This window comes from Gopherus flavomarginatus, unplaced genomic scaffold, assembly GCF_025201925.1.
Source record: "Gopherus flavomarginatus isolate rGopFla2 unplaced genomic scaffold, rGopFla2.mat.asm mat_scaffold_34_arrow_ctg1, whole genome shotgun sequence".
Lineage (NCBI taxonomy): Eukaryota > Metazoa > Chordata > Testudines > Testudinidae > Gopherus > Gopherus flavomarginatus.
This window is the reverse complement of record NW_026115061.1, coordinates 2566899-2573638: the sequence shown is the minus strand read 5'-3', so window position 1 is coordinate 2573638 and position 6740 is coordinate 2566899.

The window sequence follows — 6740 nt, the reverse complement described above, 5'->3', positions numbered from 1 at the left end:
CTTCAAGCTCAAATTAATGGTGTTAAGTTTGCAGATCAGTTGTAACTCTGCAATTTCTCTTTGAAGTCTGTTTTTGAAGTTTTTTGAATGGCTTCTTTTAAATGGCTACTTTGAATGGCTACGTTTAATTGTGTTATTGAATATGAACATGTAAACGTGTTATGGAAGTCCCATGTGGTCTAGTGGTTAGGATTTTTGGCTTTCACCCAGGCAGCCTGGGTTCAATTCCCCACACAGGAACAATGCAGAGTTTCTCCTTGGAGGGGAGACAGGAAACAAAAAGAATGGGAAGGGATCCTGCCAGCAGCAGAGCTGGATAGAGTTGGGAGCAGTACTGGATTTGACATGGTGCCATAGTGCTAGGCCCAAGCTCTGAAGGGACCTGTAACAGTAACTTCCTCCCCTCTGCAGAAAGGGAGCCTCAGAGCAGCCTGGATTCAGTAGGGGAGCTGAGACCCCATAGGGCCCTGGGAGCTGTAGTTCCTTGACCAGCTCCCTGCCTTAGAGCAGAGAAGGAACATTTCCCAGCATTCCCTTGGCTGCTATCAACAGGAAAGGGAGGGGGGAAGCTGTGAGACTCCATGTGCTGCAGCTTGCTGGGGCTGGGGGGCTGGCTGGCTGCTAGAAGGGGGTGCCACCTGTGAGTAGGGAAGAGGTGTGACCAAGGAGTAGAAGGCTTTGGCCCAGGTAGCACCCTCAGAAGACTTCCCCAGACAGGCTTAGGGATGCTGGTGTGACCTCGCCTGGCAGCCCCCAAAGATGGAACTGGGTGGACTAACTGGACAGGGCCCCTCTCTATCTGAAGCTGGGCAAGGGAGGTATGTGGATCCCACCAGAAGGTAAAATGGTAAGTAAGGAAGGGGAGGCTCTACTGGACCTGGACAGCTTCAGATACAGGACAGGAGGATTTCCACTTCTGAGCCATGAAAATAGAAATTGACTTTTCCTTTCCAGATGTATCTAATATTCATAAAGGGAATCTAGCCCCTGCCTTCCAGATCTGAACACCTCAAAATCAGGAGTGCTCAAGCTCAATTTGGGCAGCTGTTACTTCATTTCTCCCAAATCAAATATGCTGATCCACTGTCATTTACTGTAGAAAAAGTAGGAGAAAATTGAGCAACAAACGTTGGGGTCTTCACAGTGCTAACGAGGGCTGGAATTGCTATTTTCAACAGCCATTACACTTTTTTTTTTAGTTTTGTTTGTTTAAAAGGAAGACAGTGATATTGCACTGGCAAATTCCCCATAGAAACAAAGAATGGAACAAAAGAATAATAAAGGCACCTCAACTTTCCTCATTTATGTAGGACGGTCTTATTAGATGGATCCAGACATCTTCCAATCACAGAAGCTGATAATTGTTCCACTTTACTGCAGTTCTGTAACCATGCAGGAACCTAGAGGAGGAAAGTGCCTAACTCCAGAGCCTGCAGCTGCCTAGGGCCAGTGCTGAGGATTTAGAGTCCCTAGTGCTGCCCTTGCAAGGTTCAAGCATGCTCAGCCTTGGCATTGCCTCCGCTCCTGCGGCTAGTAGCTGCAGCTGTCTAAGGCTGGCCTCTGGCAGTTGCCCCATGGCTGTAGCTAGAGAAACTACAAGTGGCTCTATGACTCCTGGGGCCATTAAGCTAGAGCACCTAAAGACACTGGAGTTAACCTCAAGGAACAGAGGTCACCAGTAGGAAAGGAATGTCGGGGGAGCAGGGAAGGCGGGAGCAGGTCAGGCTTGCAGAGGGAGCTTCCAGCTGGTTGGGAGCATGTCCAAAGTAGAAAGGAAACAAGTATGGGGAGAGGTGGTGGTGACCAGGTAGCAGACTAGCACGTAGATGGGAGCAGAGGGAGAGACGCTGGTGTCTTCAGATTCCCAAGGGCTAAGTCCTCACTTTGGGGAAATGGTGTTTGCCGGTGGCTTGCTCACATGGCAGGATGGGGGCTGAGGGAGGGATCTGTCAGAACTGATCAGGTGTCTGCTGGCTTTAGGACTTTGAGCTGAGACTAGGACCACATGCAGTGACTGGTGACATGGGGGGGTACTGGAGACATGGCTAGAGAAGGTCTGAATGAGGAAAGAGATAAATCTGTGGGGAGTTTCCTTGGTCACTATGAAAGTTCTGCTCACTGTGGACACTGGTAAACCCACATGGGTGTACAGCTCAATAAGAAAACCCGCGGGCTGAGGGAGCTGTGTATGGCAATGCATATAGTCATGGAGAGGTGTGTGATCAAAATGAAAAATGTCTCTGAGGTTCAGTACCGGGTATACAAAGGCACCAATGGCACTGCCCCACCAGGCCCACACTCGGAGCCCACAGTGACTATACTGGGGCCCACAAATATGTTTGGTGCCAGGGCCAACAAAAGGTTAATCCAGCCCTGACTGCCTGAGCACTATTTCAGCCTCACATTTTTGGGTGGAACTCCCACAGTGAGAGCTGCAGAGCACTCCCCCGCAACACACACGCACACACTCGTCCTGGTGTTGGGAGGGGAACAGGAGAAAGGACAAAAGAAGAGATGAAGAGAAAGGAGGGAGGGACAGGTGGATGGAGGAAAAGGTGAAACACAAAGGACAAACCCTAATGTCCCCATGATTCTAAGGGACAAAATCCCAGGTGCGGAATAAAATTCTGCCTCCTTAAACTCATGTTTTCCATGCCTAGAATTCAACTCTCACCAGATGGATCAGACTGAACAGGTTTCACACCTCCAGGAGGCTCTTACCTTCTAAAGAGGGACGGCTGTTTTCTAGTAAAATCACTACAAGGGAAGGAGAAAACTGGAAAGAGGTTTCTCCTGGCGCTCACGTCCATGAACCCGAATACTCTCTCAGTCCTCAGACAGAGACCTGGAGAAGGAGACTTGCTGAAGCAAAGCCACAGGGGTCTCTGAGGTTTCCCTAGCCCCTGGCCCCTGACTGATGTCAGGATCTCTCTGTGAGGTCACCACCTGCTCACCAATAGTCTTTGACCAATAGTGTGAGGTCCTGCAAAAGGCCTTTGTGATGTCACTGCCACACCCCGCCCTTGCTGTGCCAATGTCCTGCCCCGGCCAGGCACTTTGGAGCTTTGAGCTACTCCCTGTGGATCACCCCACTCAAGGAGCTTTTCTATAGAGCATCCTCAGATGTCTAAGCACACGAGTGCCATGGCAATGAACTGACACACATGGCACCAAGATGAGATCATTAGTAGACTAACCTATAGGAGAAGGACACCCCAGCATTAGTAGGGGAGAAATCCCTACTGAACATGCATTACACCTAGCAGCCCCTGCGTGGGGTCGGGCGGGGGCTGCGGAGGGGGGAGACCTGGGAAAGGGATGGATGGAAAATGTCTGTGCAGCCGGGACATGGCCGGGGGGCGAGGGGAGAAGAGCAGGTGACCCCTGAGGAGCGGGGAGAAAAAGGGAGGGCTGAGATCCCCTCGGAATTACCACTGCCCCCTCCGTGGAGACCCCCCTCCTCTCCTGTCCTGCCCCCTTTCTCCCTAGAGAGCAACAAGCAACATCCAGGCTGACACCCCCTTCCCTCAAACCCCTGAGAAGTTCCCTGTTCCCCTCCCCCCATTGTGCCCCATTTTCTCTCCCCTTTGCCAATGGCCAGTTCAGATCTCAGGTTTGGGGTGTTTCCCCCCATTTTCACCTGCAGTGATTTGTCCTTGTGTAGGTGGGAAATGGTACCCCGAGTGATTTCTGAACTGGGCAGAGGCTGGGGGGGGGCCTGAGACAGGGACACCTCTGGGCTGGGCTGGGGGGGCCACTCTCTGCTGGCAACAGGGCGTGGGAAGGGCCAGGAAGGGGAGGGGGGAGCAAGTGTCCCCCATAGAGAGGGTCCAGCCCCAGGCTGCTACCAGTAGCACATTCTTATCTTGGCCGGGGGGGAGGGGCTTTCTCCAGCTGGGACCTGCCCCCTAGGCAGCCCCAGGCTCTGACCGCACCAGCCCCGCCTGGAGCCCCCAGTGAGTGAGAGACCCCGGAGGGGGAGGGGGAGGGAGCACTGGGCCCTGACAGGAAAGTGACTCTCTCCCCTCAGATCTTGGTGTTTTCCTCTCATGTTATCAAATATGCAGTTTGTGACACAATTTCTTTGCAAATCTCAAAGATTCAAATAAAATAACCTAAACATTTGCCCCACTTCTCTCTAGTTGTCTATTTCTAATTGAATATGCCCTGAGATTTTCCTGTCTCTAATTATAAAATAATAAGAAAATCTCAGATTTACACCTTTTCTCAGATTATTGAACACAAAATGTTTGCAAATGTTGCCCATTTCCTCTTTATTCATTTATCAAGTATTCATGTGAAACACTCAGATTTTACCTCCTATCAACAACTGATATAAAATCCCTCTGATTTTCCACTTTCCTCTCTATAATTTGCAAAATGGATCCAAAATCTCTGATTTCCACCCTTTGTCTTTCATTTCTGAACACTGATCTGAAAGCTCAGGTTTTCCCTCTGTGTCATTATCAAATGTCAATTAACAATCCTCTCAAGTTTTGTGCTGTTCCTTATGTTTCTAAATCCCAAAAACTTCTTCCTTCGGGGGAACCTGTTGCCCTGAGTCGCTCTCCATTCTGGATGTTGCAGGGGATTATATTTCCCAGTGATTGTCTTTCCCCTCTCCTTTGAGGATCATTTGTTTCCTCTTTTAGCTCTGTTAGATATTTGCCAAAGAAAGAGAACAGCCTGATATTTAATACACATCAAAGTCAGAGGCCTCCCCCTGTTTGGGGATCAGTGGTTCGCAGCTGGTAGTGGGAGAGTTGGCTGGCTCCTTTTCTTTTCTCCAGCTGGCACAGGATGAGGGGGTCACTCTGAGTGCAGCATGTCTTGAGAAGTATCCCAAACCACAAGACAAATGGTCTCTGTGAAGGGTTGCTTCCCACAGTGCTAAGATGTAGCCACCTCTGGCAGGATCCATGGTGGCTACTATTTGCTAGTGACAGGCCACGGAAATTTCTTACCTATTTTGCCCCTCCATGCCAGGCCTGCACAACATACGGCCCACGGGCAACGTGCGGCCCGTGAAGTCTCACTGTGCGTCCCGCAGCCGGGAATCAAAGGGCTCTGGGCTGCCCGTAGCCGCGGGGAATCCAAACCCCTTTAAAGTTCAGCCGTGGCCGGGATTCAAAAGGTTCTGAGCTGCCCGCAGCCGCAGGGAGCCCAGAGCTCTTTAAATCTCAGCCGCGGCCAGGATTTATAGGGCTCTGGGCAGGCGGGCGGGGAGCTCAGAGCTCTTTAAATCCCAGCCACCAGGGCCGGCTTTAGGCCAATTTAACCAATTCCCTTGAATCGGCCTCGCTCCTAAGAGGACCCCGCACCCAAGCCCCAGTACCAGCAAAAGCCAGTGCGCTGTACCAGGGTGGCCCAGTTTCCCCAGGGGGCAATTTAAAAGGCCTGGGGCTCCCAGCAGGAGCTGGAAGCCCAGGCCCTTTAAATTGCCACTAGAGCCCTGCTTCTGGAGCCCTGGGGTATGGCTGCGGGGCTCTGGGGGCTATTTAAAAAGTCCAGGACTCCCATTGCTTCTACCTCCCTGGCCCTTTAAATAGCCGCTGGAGCCCCGCCACTTCCCCAGGGTTCCCGCGGCTATTTACAGAGCTGGGGCAGTGGAAGCAGGGGCGCCCCGGGCCCTTGAAATAGCCCCCAAGCCCCAGGCTGCTGCTGCTACCCTAGAGGGAGAGGGGGGAGGAGGAGGAGGAGAAGGAGGCACTCACCACAGAGGATGGGCTGTACCCCCTGTACGTGCACCCCCTGCCCTGCCTGCAGCCAGCCCATCCCCAGCCAGCCCCTGCTGCACCCCCTGCCCGCACCAGCCCCGCACCTCCTGCCCTGCTTGCACCAGTTCCTGCCTGCAGCCTGCCCATCTCCAGCCAGCCCCACACCCCCTGCCTTGCCTTCAGCCCTGCACCAACCCCTGTCTCCAGCCAGCCCTGCACCCCCTTCCCTGTCTCCAGCCAGCCCCTGCCACACTGCCTGCTCTGCCCGCACCAGCCCTGCACCCCCTGCCCTGTCTCCAGCCAACCCCGTACCCCCTGCCTTGCCTTCAGCCCTGCACCAACCCGTCTCCAGCCAACCCCTGCCACACCCCGCTGCCTGAAGCCAGCCAGTCCCGCACTCCTTTGTCTCCAGCCCTGCCAACCCATGCAGCACCCTCCCTGTGGCCCTGCCTGAAGCCAGCCAGCCCACCCCACACCTCTTGTCTCCAGCCTGCCCCACACCCCTTGCCCAGCCTGCAGCCAGACCCTACCTCTCGCATCCTCCCCCTCCCCCACCTCCAGCCAGCCCCATGTTCACTGGTGCCCTGCAGTTCCGAGGGAAGTAACCCTGCACACTTGCTTCAATGAGATGGGCAGGGAGCAGCTGGGACCCACACATGTGCACCCTAGCACACCCTAAGGGAGTGGCAGAGCTCATTTCTAGTTCAGACCCATCTTTTTAAAAAAGAACTTTTAGGTAGGGTTAACATACATCTGTACTTTCCCGGACATGTCAGGCTTTTTGGTTGTTAAATCGCCATCTGGGAGGAAAATACGGACGCATGGTAACCCTACTGGTACAAAAAATACATACTGTGGCAGAACTTTTTATAGGGAACCGGTTGTTAAGAACTGAAAGGCTTTTTTTTCCCCAGTCATCCCTGCGGGGCCCCGCACTTCCTAAAGCCGGCCTGCCAGCCACGGCCGGGATTCAAAGGGCTCTGGGCTGCTCGCAGAGATTCCCGGCCGCAGCTGAGGTTTAAA